This window comes from Microcebus murinus, chromosome 15, assembly GCF_040939455.1.
Source record: "Microcebus murinus isolate Inina chromosome 15, M.murinus_Inina_mat1.0, whole genome shotgun sequence".
In the NCBI taxonomy this organism is placed as follows: domain Eukaryota; kingdom Metazoa; phylum Chordata; class Mammalia; order Primates; family Cheirogaleidae; genus Microcebus; species Microcebus murinus.
The window spans coordinates 937,044-949,938 of record NC_134118.1 but is presented as its reverse complement, the minus strand read 5'-3'; the positions used below and the strand labels follow the sequence as shown (position 1 = coordinate 949,938).

General features: G+C 43.8%; 1 protein-coding gene across 7 annotated transcripts in view; it reads left to right on the top strand.

Annotated features, from left to right (window-relative positions):
* The first annotated feature begins 708 nt into the window (after window positions 1-708).
* Window positions 709-12,895, top strand: part of EXOC2 (exocyst complex component 2) — a 227,117-nt gene continuing 214,930 nt past the window's right edge. For 6 of the 7 annotated variants that reach the window (XR_001155091.3, XR_012923198.1, XM_076010422.1 and 3 more), the window contains exon 1: window positions 709-840. The gene's annotated coding sequence lies outside the window, so the exon portion shown is untranslated. The remainder of the gene's footprint in view (window positions 841-12,895) is intronic. The other variant, XM_012768490.2, reaches the window with a different exon arrangement.

The following is a 12,895-nucleotide window of genomic DNA, read 5'->3' as shown; positions in this document are numbered from 1 at the left end:
TGTGGCTGTGGCTGTTCCAGGCCAGCAAGCTGAGGGTGACTGCTCTTGAGTCACCTTGTTATCCTCAGAGCCTGCACAGCACCCAGTTCATGGAAGTGTTCACTCAAGAGCCACCAACACTCAGGGTTCCAGGCGGGAGATGCTAGTCACCTCTGCAAGTTCCACGGGCCTGTGGTCTTTGTGTGTCACCTAACCTCCCAGGGCCTCCGAAGGAGAAGGAGCCACAGTGCCCTGGCCTGGTGCACCCTCCCCTGACTTGGTGCATCCCCCTGACCCAGTGCGGCCGCCTGACCAGGTACATTCTCCTGACCTCAATGCATCTCCCTAACTAACTCAGTTCATCGTCCTGACCCAGTGCGGCCCCGACCCGGAGCAGTTGTGAATTGTGGCCTCACAAACGCACTGTGACCCTGCGGCCTCTTTGAGACGACCCAAGGGGCACTGGGGTGGACAGTGCACACGCGCAGCCCCGGAGGTTGTGTCTTTCTCCGCCTCACCTCCCTCCACCCCCGCGAAGCCCCGCTAGCTAAATGCGTTTACTCGCGTTGGCGCGCACAGACGGGCGCTGCCAACCAGAGGCCGACCGGCGCACACCGCGCCAGGACTGCGCCTTCCGCCCGCCTTCCGCCCTCCCGGACAGACGCGTCCATCCAGGGCTCGGCGCTCGACTCCCTGGCGGATCGACGCGCTCGGCGCTCGACTCCCTGGCGGATCGACGCGCTCGGCGCTCGTGGCGAGCGGAAGTGGGGCGCCGGCAGCTGGGCGTCCGCGGCCCGGGTTTTCCGCGAGCCTCCCGGACCCCGTCTGAGCAGGCGGCGGGCGGCGGCAGGCAGGCTGGAGGTGAGTGCGGGAGCCTGGGGGTCCCAGCCGAGGGCGAACGGGCACGCACGTCCCCAGGCCTGGGCCGCAAGGGCCGGAGCCGCGCCGTCCCAGCCCGGCCGCGGGCACCTGTGGGGCGAGGCCCGCCGCCTGGGTTGCGGCTGGGCCCTGGCGCCCTGCGCCCCACGGAGTTGTCGCCCTGTCACTTTGGGAACTTGCTCGTGAAGAGCGCACGCGAGGCGTCGTTGCCTGCATGCCTGGGCGTGCATCCTCCGCGGCGCCCGTCGCGGGTTCCCGGCGCCCGGCCGGGTGCTGCCGGCTGCTGCCGCGGTAGCCCGTGTTACGGACGGGGCCGGGTTAGGGGCTTAAGCGAGGCGCGGGCCGTGCGGACGGCCCCAGGCCTGCACACCCGGCCGCCTCCAAGCCTGGCTTTGCGTGACCTTGCACCCCACGATTTTGTAAAGAGACACTTTCTTAGTTCCGGTGAACACTTCTTGAAAGAACTCGTCTTTAAATGGAAACAAGCAATTTTTAATCTGCTAAAGGTCAATGTATTAATGAGTTTGGGAACATTTAAGTTCGAAATCTTTATGAATCTGTGAGTAGACTTACAAGGAAAACTTTAAAAAATATATTTTAAGTCAGCCACACTTTAAATTATTTGGGTGCACTATGCAGTATTGAAAGGTTAGTTCTAAGTGAGATCATGTGGATCCATCTCCTAAAGCGTGACACTATTTTGTTTACAAATGTTAGTATATGCTGGCCCAGGCTTTGTGTAACTGACTCCTTTAATGAAGAACTGAAACCCAAAGCCTCCCAAGGATGATCTGTGTGTTACAAGTTGGTGATTCACATAGTGGCAATAGAGAATGTGTGCCTAGTAGTTAAATGTTCTCTTCTGTTTGATTAAATAGAAACTTAGTAAATTTAATCAGAGAAGCAGAGAATCCTCCAGAGTAACCTGGGGGCAACTCTGGGAAGTTTTAGAAGATTATTTCTTTTTCTTATCAAGCATTTAATTTCCTGTACTGATACTATTTTGAACTACAGTTGACTCTTGAACAACACCAGGGTTAGGGGTGCTGACCTCAGGTAAAATCAGAAATTTGCATATAGCTTTTGACTTCCCCAAAATAGCCTGCTGTTGACTGGAAGCCTTACAGAAAACATCAACAGTCAATTAACGTGTATTTTGTATGTTACATGTATTACATACTGTATTCTTACAATAAAGCTAGAGAAAAAAATGTTCATATTAAGAAAATTGTAAGGAAGAGAAAATATATTTACTGTTCATTAAGTAGAAGTGGATCGTCATGAAAGTCTTCATCCTTCCTGTCTTCATGTTGAGCAGGCTGAGGAGGAGGAGGAAGAAGAGGGGCTGGTCTTTCTGTCTCAGGAGTGGCAGAAGAAGGGGAAGGGGAGGCAGGCATGTTCAGTGTAACTTTTATTGAAAAAATTCCGTGTATGAGTGAACCGGCACAGTTCAAACCCATGTTGCTCAAGGGTCAACTGTGTTATTATCTTTCTAAAAGATTGTTATTACGCTGCTAGTTTTCATAACCTCCTAAGTTTTCATTCTGCAAATATTTGAGAGCTCATTATATATGAATCTTATGGGAAGTGAAATTGGTACTCTAAAAGTTTTTGCAAAGGCAGTCTTGTAGTAAAGGACTTTGAACAATTTCTAGTGTTAGGAAGCAGTAAGATTGGGCCATATAGGAAATGCTAGTTGCAGAGTTATCCTCTAAATTAGCTGCTTTGGACTGTTTCCTTTTTTGTGTATTCTGAGAGTACATGAAACTAGATTATTTCTAAAAATTCTTCCTGCTTCGAAGTTTTCCAACTTACTGGATCCTATAACCCGTTAGCACTTGTCTTATCCCCTGTATTGGGCTATAACTATTATTGGTATTTACATACTAGTCAAAAGACTAAGCTCAGGCTGGATAGGGATTAGTTTTAATTATGTTTGTATCTCCCAGTCTTAGCATGTGCCTGACACATACATTAAAAATGAAATAATATTAGCCTGGATTCAGAAGGGGCATTTTTGTCCTGTCACGTAAAGAATAGCTAAGAACTAAACTCTGTAGTATTGAATGGAAGTACAGCAGGAGTTCAGAGGAGGGAAGGATCTGCTGGTGTTATAGTGATTGGGAAGCTTCAAGGAGGTGAGAGCGTGATGAGGGAAGGCTTGTGAACACCTGGGCTGCACACCAGGCCCAGAGGCCAGGAAGTGAGCGCATTTCCTTAGTGGTGAAGTCTCTCCCTTTGCTACTTGCTAGGCTGGCTCTTAGGTTCATCTCTAAGCTTGGATGAATTTTTAAAGGCCTTTTTCAGTTTTAAAGTTCTGTGAGTTTGGAGAGTATATGACTTAACCTTCATTGTATTATAATTTTACTCAAAGACAAAGGAAAACAAACAAAACAAAAAGCCAGGAATATTTGGTTTTAGTTTAATGTAAGCCCTATGTGAGTGACATGATGTATGTCTGTGTAAGTCAGGGTCTCAGCAGGAGTCAGAAGTCATGCCAGATGGTTCAGATGAAGAGACTTTAATAAAGGGATTATTCACAGAGGTGTGGGCAGGGTTAGGGAATAGACAAGGGGTGATGAGGCACAAAGATAGGCTAGCAACAACTGGAAGGGACAAAAGGAGAAAAAAGAGCCCCACTGGGAGCTGAGCTGTGGAGGAGGGTGCAGCTATGCCAGAGAAGTGGTGCTGGCGGTGGGGGAGCAGCGTTGAAATGCCCAACCTTGGCATTGGTCCACTTCTGAAATCCAAAGCTCAGGCCACCCACTGTGTGCTATAGTCTCTCCTCTCTCCCACCCTCACTCACCTCCACTACACCTGCTCTTTTACCTCATCAGGAGATTTCATGATCATCACTCTCATGCTGGTGAGGCTGGTTGTATCATTGTCCTTCTGTAGTATTTGGCTGGCAAGTCTCAGCCCTGGATGATCTCAATGCTTTACCTTCTGTAATGCTTGACCTGGATTGCTGGGACCAGCTGGGGAAACCGCAGTATCCAGATTTGTGCCCCTGTGTGTCTGTGTTCATCATTGGGCCTCATTGGGCCATCAGGGAATCTTCTGGAGTTTTCCTCATTAGCACCTACTTCTCATCTCTGCGGAATCTGTTTTTAGCATTTTTTTCACATTTGTCAAACACCTCATCCTTTCACATCACCTACAGTCTTAGCACATGATCTTGCCACCTATTTCATAAATTATAGAGCTGTCTGAGGAGAATCCCATGGTCTTTTCTGCCAAAAAATGTTTCCTCCTTCCTCAGCTCAGTGGAAGAGATTATGTTTACACTGAGACTAATCCCTGTAGCTGTGCTCTGGATCCTACCCACCCACCCCTGCCTTTGTGAGGACTTCACTCAGTTTTCATGTCTTGCTGAAGGCTCCTTGCTGCTGGCCTTTACATATGCTTAGATGCAGACAAGAAAGTGAAACAGAGAAACCACAACAATGAAAAGAGTAGAATCCTCCTCTATTTCACATTCCCTGCTTTTTCCCTTCCCAGCCAAAATTCTTGAAATAGTTGTTTGTAGTCAACTTCTGGTCATCTATCCCTCTGCTCTCTGGTTTCAGCACCCATCAGTCTCCTCAAGACCAGGGTCATCCATGACCTTGTTACGAAGTCTTATTCCTGTCGTTTCCTCAGTGTAGTGCCTGGAACATAGCAAGTGCTTAAGAAATATTTATTTTGACTGAACAACTCTGAGAGTATTTCCTTTTCACAATCCTAGTTTGTCTGTATCTCTATTTTTCTGAGATATAGGAGTCCACCATTGTCATCTTTTGAGGTTTTGGTGACTATTCTCTGTATATACCCTAAATCTTCTTGATGGACTGAGCAGATAGGAACTTTATTTGATCATAACTTATTCAATCTTCTGGGGGGAAAAAAGAAACACCTAGACTTTTTTTTTCTGAAAAATTACATTTCTTGAAATACCGAAAACTAATGTCTTGTCTAGCTGTGTGGATCTAATAAAGGGGGAGTACTAGGGACACTGGGTACAACTGGCAATTGGTTCATGAATGAATAATGCTATGCTCTTTACACGAAACTACCTTCTATTAATAGTGTATCTTCTTTGAGGCTTTTGTTTTTGTTTGTTGGGGGTGGGTAGGTGGATGGGGATGGATTTGCACTGGCCTACTCCATTTTTGGCATGTCTTCAATGTCCAGTGGCATCAGTTAGAGGACTGGCCACCTGTTGACCTGTAGCTTTTTGCTGTGCAATGTAGTGAAGGTCATTGTCCTCTAGGAGGAGATTTAGTGTTCTGAGGCAGAGGGCTTTGTAGTTCGTGGGGAATAAAGGAGTCTTCTAAGTATCTCTTCAAGTTGAGATAGAACCCAGTGCTCGTTTTACAAGAATAGCTGAGTAATCCAGTATTTATGTAGCAGATCTGTTATGTGGGGGCTCTGAGAGCCGAGTTGTCAGGCTTTCCTTTTATCTCATCTTGCTTCCAGTGCTGATTCTTGGTCACCTCATGCACTTTCTCTTTACCTTAAGACCTTACCTCCAAACATTGTAGCAGGATGGAAAGTCTTTGTTCCCATACCCCAAATAAATGAATGAATGAATAAATAAAAATTAAGTTCCATTTATCATTGTATTGTTTAAATTATTGGATTCTTTCCCCAAAGCATTAAAATACAAGCATCTATGCTTTCACTTAAAACCATAGATAGTATAGGTCAATTATTTTTTGTTTGGAGAGGTAAAGAAGGAAAAGAAATATAAAAAGGCTAGGAAAACAGGGATGTGTCAGCTCTTATCAAGTCTGCCCTTCCTTTCTGCAAATGTCCCTCTGAGACCCAATGAGTCTTCTTAGTTAGGGTTTCTTATCAGGCGCTAAACCTATACAATTTGGACCCCATGGGTTCTTTCAGATTTGTGTATGGTTATATTCTTGTTAACCATGATTTTGAGGGGGAGCAGCAGGAGAAAGATGATTAAGAAAACTGGACCGCAGAGTTCATGACCCGTTTCAGACTTGTCCCACTCTTTGCTGTTAGGTGGTAAAACTTACAGCCATGCTGATCTACCTTGACCTTTACTCAGAAAGAGTGGAGTGTGAGTTTACAGAGAACTGAGGAAGAAAATTACCCTTCTCACAAACCCTTTCCCCAATATCTCTGGGAGATCCCTTTGAGTCTAGCCCAGCCAGCCTAGTGGGGACCAGTCTGTCCTAGAGTAGATTGGACACAACTCAAGAAAGGTGTGGTGAATTCTACACTTTGGTTCTGTTGCAGTATGGCCTGAGAGTCTGGCCAAGTATAATTTTACTGTTAATACTCATTAGGCAGATCTGAAACCAGATTCTTGGGGGGTCCTTTAGATCTAAGATGGTTCTGGACTGGGTTAGGCTACCCAGTGCTTCTCAAGATGTCAGTGTGTACACTGATCGCTACAGTGCACCTTCTTATTTAGTAGGGTTGAGCTGGGGTCTGAGAATTTGCTTTTCTGAGTTCTCTGAGGTGATGCTGAGGCTGCTAGCTAGAGTTGTATGTGAAGGATGGACATCTGGGAGATTTTTTTTTTTTTGGTGTTTTTGGGGAAAACACTTTTTTCTATGGCCTGATCTATTGAGAAAATAGTGCTTTACCATCTTGGGGCTATCCTTGGGCTGTGTAGTAAAGATTCAAGCCTTCAGTGAGTGGGAACTTATAATTTCCATTTCCTGATGTTTTCCCTTTAGCTGAACCTAGTGTCTGGGGATGTGACAGGGTGAGGCCTGGGATCACTTATTTTGTTCAGATTTTTTTGTGTGCTGTTGAAATCAGCAAAACTATTCTTTACTAAATAGTAAGAAATAATTGCTTTTATAATTTTAAAACTCCTTGGTTGTGGTTTTATATTCTGAATTTTTCTTTGTATTATTGCTATTTTCTGTGTATTTTTAGTCTGAAGTTCTGTAAAAAATTACAATTTACTGTCTTTTGTTCTAGTAAATATTTTGGAAAATTAAGATTGTGAGTAAATTATAAAATTAAAATTTTCTGATCCCTGTTGCAAAAACACTTGAAATTTATCCCCATGTGCTTCATTAAAGGAAAAGAGGCAGATGAGTTAAAACTAATATAGCACATCTATAAAGAAATGAAATGATTTTGTAATAGTAATTTTCTCCTTTGACCTGTGATGGATAGGAAGTTAATAGGTGTTAAATGGATGCTTTGTTAATCCTTCATCAGCTCCTAAATTGGTGTGGGGGAGTATAGGTCGGGACTGCACAAGGCCATGACCAGCTTGTTTTCTCAGAGAGGTTTGTGGGTTCTATCCCTCCCTCTTCTGCAAACCACACAGCATTTCCAGCTGTACAGAGAAGACCCTTCTGCTCCCATCCCCCCTTGCCTCCCTTTTGCCTGCCCCCATCCCCTCTTCCTCCCTCTCTGCTGCTGGGGAGTGACAGTTTATAGATGTTGCGTGCGAGCCTTCAGCTGGCTCTGTGTGGTCTGAGTGTGTGGTCTCTAGCTCAGCCCAGCGGCTGCTAACTGGGTGGATGAGGGAGAGCAATACTGTTTACTTTAATTTATTTCGGATGTTGGAATTGTGCCCAGAGTTTCTCCTAAGCTTGATTCCATAGCTAGCAGCTTCAATCCCTGCCAGCTGTGTGCAGTCTGAACTCTGCGCTGTCCTCTCCCAACAGGCAATTTCCATAGCATCTGCCTGTTTAATCCCTCGTAGCTCAGAAATGTTCAAGGCACTGTTGAGTGCTGTGATTATTTTGCTTTCACTATGTCAAGATTTATGGCCTTCAAAAAGTTTGAGATAGAGCTAGAGAAGTAAAGCAGAAATTCTAAGTGACATAGTTGATGTCTTTTTAGAAATCACAAAGCTATTATACAAAATTTGGATCAAATTAATCCAACTTTGCTCATGTAAAGGAACCTGGGAGTTAGTGACATCCTGTCATATTTAACAGTTTTAATGAAATTAAGCAGTTTAAGCTGACAGTTGATTCCTTGACCTTTTCTGAAAATCTACATTATTTGGCCTGCCTGTTTACTGCGGTTACTATGTTTGTCGGCAGAGATGTTGGCTCATTTCATCCTAACAATGTAACAAGTTGAGACAGATGAAAGTTTGTTTTTATATAATAGTATAAATTTAGGACAGTGTCTTTTTATCTAATTCTTTCATTATAAATAGCTTAGTAATATTTTCTTGATTTTGTTCCTGTCTCATTCCTCAACATTCTCATTGAGATGGTCAAGTACTTTGTTATTTGAATAAACATATATAGACTCTTGATATCACTTGGGATTTTGCATTGTTTAGCTTTTCATTCCCATACTCCCAGCAATCTCGCTGGAATGGAGTAGGTGTTGTTGATATTTGTCGAAGACTAGAAGGTCCCTGACATTTTCCAGAGAGGTTGATTTATGGGGCTTGTAGTTCTGCTGCTTTTGTGCTACTCTTTAACCCTGGGTTTCAAAACGTGAAATCAGTTTCCAGCATCGGGAGGGTAAAGCCTTCTCCCATCCCTCTTCAGTCCTGGCCATGGTTCGAAAGACATAAGGAATTTGGAAATGTTGGGTACTTTTTTAAAAAATGGTATCATCTTGCATTTCCTTTTGTGTTCATTTTTTTGGAATGCTGTGTCTGTGTTGCTCATAGGCATTCTGAAGCACAGTATATTCGCAAAGTTTTATAACTGTCACCCCTAAGTCCAGAACGTTTTCCTCACCCCAGAAGAAAACCCCAAATCCATTATCAATCCTTTCCCATACCCTTCCCTCCATCCACCACTAATCTATTTTCTGTGTCTATGGATTTACCTATTCTGAAATTTATATAGGTGAAATCATACAATATATAGTTTTTGTGTCAATTATGGCAAAATATATGCCTGGTATTAGTCATTACACTATGACTTTTACTAGGAAGTGAAAATTCTATATATGTACATATACAGAGAAGAAATATTGATAGATAATGGTTATAGTTATCATAATGGAAATGAACTTATATTTTGGAAACTCAGAAATATTTAACAAGAACTGTGAAATGCTCTAGGCTTGTATTTGACAAAAATGCCGTATGTGTGATTGCCAGTTAGTCACTTCGCACTTTACTACAGCAGTTGACCCCCCCAGGTATCTATTAAAAACCGTTCTTGAGTTTCACCAATGTCAGTGCTAATCACTTGTTCAAAATTTGGTATAGAACTCTAAATGCTTAAATCCTGATTGAACTGAATCCCTCTATTCCTGTCTTAGGAATAAGACTTGTACTAGGCTCAATGTTCTGGGAATGAACAGTGAGCAAGAAAAGGACCAGGGTTTTACTCTGTTGTAATTAAAGTGGGAATTGTCCTGAAGAGCAGTTGATTCTCTTGCAAGGACAGAGCAACAAAGTGTCTGTAGAACCATAGTACCTTGGCACATTTTAAAAAATAACATTTCCAAGTACATTCCTGTTTAAGACATATTCATCTTTAAATCAAAGAAAAAAAATTACCACCTTTATTTGGACTTTTTGTTATTTAGAACTGAAAAGTTGGAATCCTTTTATATATTTTCAGTACTGTCTCATACTCTTTTATGGGTGAATTTTTAAAATTGAAAAATCAAACTTAAATTAGTTTTGGCCTAGTTTTTATAGGAATAAAGGATGGTTGAAAAATACGTTTTTCTAATATAAAGTTTTATAAGGAGTAAAATTCATTTTGGTTTAAACATTTAAAATGTTTTAGGGGAGGAAAAAGGGGACATAGCATCAAAGATCTGAACCTACAAATTAGAATTTCTGGTTTTCAGGTAATTTTGCATGAAAGTGGTAAAAGAATGTCAAACTTTTCACTTCTTAGCCCTTACAGTTGAAGGTCAGGTTTGAAGTGGACCTGTTGTTACCCAGAGTGACCCACAGACCAGATCTCTGTAGCTAATTTGTATTCATCTGACTATGTACTGCAGATCAAGAGGAGCTGTCAGGGGTTGATCGAGAAACCTTTGAGGATGTAATTAGGAGATACTCAGTTTCCTTTGTAGTTTTTGGTGATTTGCTGCAGAGATTTATTGGCTAAGGAAACAGCACATGGAACACAGTACAGAATCGGAGTGGCATCTGTCATGTTGTAGAACAAATCTTACTGCCACCCTCTTGGAAGGTCTCATCTCAGGGTTTCTCATAGCTGGAGTTTCACATGGCTTTGAGGTCTCTGCTGCTGTCATTTGACAGCTGAAACAAGAGCGACTCCGGGGAGCCCATGTGTCCCCAGATTTGTTTGGCCCAGCCACCATTTTACTGAGTGTCTGGCACTGGCCTGGCTCTGGGAGTGCAAGAAAGAATGACGTGACGACAGTCCTAGCCAAGCTTGTTGAGGATGACTCTTTATTGTGGATCCTGGTACAATAATTCTTTTTTTCTCCCTTTTTCTTTAATGGAGAGGATATTATTATTAATATTTGTTATAATCACTTTCTTAAGATAGTTGATTTGTAGGAGAAATGAATAGGTCCAAAGATTGAAAAGAACTTATGAGGCAGAGCTGCAGAGAGGAAACCTCATGTAGTCACTGTTTCCAAGGAGATAATCTGCTGTCTCGGGTCCCTTCCAGGGGACTGTCCTGCAGTGGTCTGGAATTGGACTTTTCTGTGTGTTCTAAGGCCTAACTATATTTCTAAAAAAATTATATACATGCTTCTTGCCACAGGGAAGGCATTATGAAAATGTATTTAAAAATCATAATTTCCCACCTCCAGGGAACGGGACCTTCCCTTTTGGGGCCCTACAGCTGACTAAGGGGAACTCAGACTGTGAGCTCCCTACCCGCCAGCACTCCCAGGTGCTGCTGGCACAGTGATCCTAGGAGAACGGGACAGACCCTGAGGCTGAGAGACATAGACCCAGCTTGGGCTCCCTGTGGGTGACTTGGGACCGGCACTCCTCTCCCTGGTGGGGATATAGTTTGAACTCTGGGACCTAGAGGTCAGATCTGCAGACCAGATGCCATGCGCCGAGGTCTCTCATTGCCCGGGGCACAGAAGGGATATACGTGAACAGCCTACTGAGGTGTGTGTGCCTTCAGGGGCAGATCAGCCTCCTAGAGGGCAACCCTCCTCCCAAAGGGAGGCCATGTGCCCAGCCCAGGTGGCGTTCCTGCGTAGGGAACCTCCCTGCTGGCATCACAATCTGGGGAGGCCTGGTGGTGTGTGGTCTGGCCTGCTGCCAGAGGCCCAGGAGTAGCTGCGGAGTTGAGGAGGGTGGAAAGAAGTGAGGCCTGCCCCAGACTGTGGGTCTCAGACAGCCCCACCCCACAGGCAGACTTTCTGACTGAGCAGGGCCATTCCGGCCCCTCCCTGGCATATTTTCCTGGAAGCAGAGAACAGAACTTTGACCCCTGCTAACAGCATTGGTGGTGCCTGAGGGCAGGCTTACCCAACCCAGCTCCGCCCAGACTCTGTCCTAGAACAGCCCTCACTGAGGGGGAGAAAAGGATACACCTGGAAGTCCAGGGCCCCACCAACCACCTGAGGCACTAGAGTGCCTCTCTATAAGAACAAGAGCTGATAAGAGGACACAAAAACAACAGCATAGCCTGTTCCTGCACGCAAGCACAACCTACTGACAGGGACGGCATCCTGCACACCCTTCTTACGGCACCTACTGACTTATCATACAGGGAGTGGTCAAATCTCACCAACAGACACCACCTACTAGCTCAGAAACTAAAAAAGGTGTGTGTATACTCAAACAAAAACCTAAAGAAAAGAAACAACAACTGATCGACATGGGAAAAAATCAGCGAAGGAACTCAGGAAATATGAAGAACCAAACGGAAAACACACCCTCAAAGAAGAGCACCAGCCCCCTAGAAACGGACACCAACCAAAATCAGGCAACCAAAATGACAAAAGAGGAATTTTGTATGTGGATCATAAGAAAACTCACTGACCTGCAAGAACAACTCAATAACCAACACAAAGAAACCACAAAAAGCCTCCAGGACCTAGAATAAAAGGTCACTAAAGAAATAGGCACAATGAAGAAAAGTTTAACCGAACTCCTGGAAATGAAGAATCAATTCAGGGAATTACAAAATACAGTGGAAAGTCTCAAGAACAGGGTAGATCAAAGAGAAGAAAGAATCTCAGAGATTGAAGATAACACCCTCCAACTAAATAAAACAGTCACAGAGATAGAGCAGAGAAACAAGAGAAAAGAGCAAAGCCTACAAGAGATGTGGGATTATGTGAAGGAACCTAAGGTGAGGGTCATAGGGTTACCAGAAGGGGAAGAAGACAACACTCAAGGGTTGGACAAGCTATTTGAAGATATAATAGAGGGAAATTTCCCAGGCCTTGCTCAAAATCTCGATATACAAGTTCAAGAAGCTCAGAGGACCCCTGGGAGATTCAATGGAAACAGGAAGACGTCACGACATGCAGTCATCAGACTGACCAAAATATCAACTAAAGAGGCCCTTCTAAGAGCTGTAAGACGAAAGAAGCAAGTAACATACAAGGGAAAGCCAATTCGAATAACACCAGACTTCTCTACTGAGACTTTACAAGCAAGGAGAGACTGGGGCACCATACTCACTCTACTGAAACAAAACAATGCCCGGCCTCGAATCTTATTCCCTGAAAAACTAAGCTTCGTATATGAAGGAAAAATAAAGACATTCTGAGATAAGCAAAGTCTCAGAGAATTCACCAAGACAAGACGAGCCCTACAAGAAGTACTCAAAACAGTGTTATGCGCGGAACTCCATAATAAAAACTCACGAATTTAAAAACAACCAAAACCCAAAGATTAAAGGCCAGATATTACAATGGCTCAAGAGAGAAATCAAAGCAACAACATCCAGCCCAACAGAATGAACAATAATCTACCTTACCTATCAGTTCTCTCAAATGTGAATGGCTTAAACTCTCCACTCAAGAGACATAGGCTGGCTTAATGGATAAGAAAATACAGGCCAAGTATATGCTGTCTTTAGGAAATACATCTAACATGCAAGGATGCATATAGACTAAAAGTAAAAGAGTGGAGATCAGTATTCCACGCAAGTGGAAGCCAAAAGAAGGCTGGTGTGGC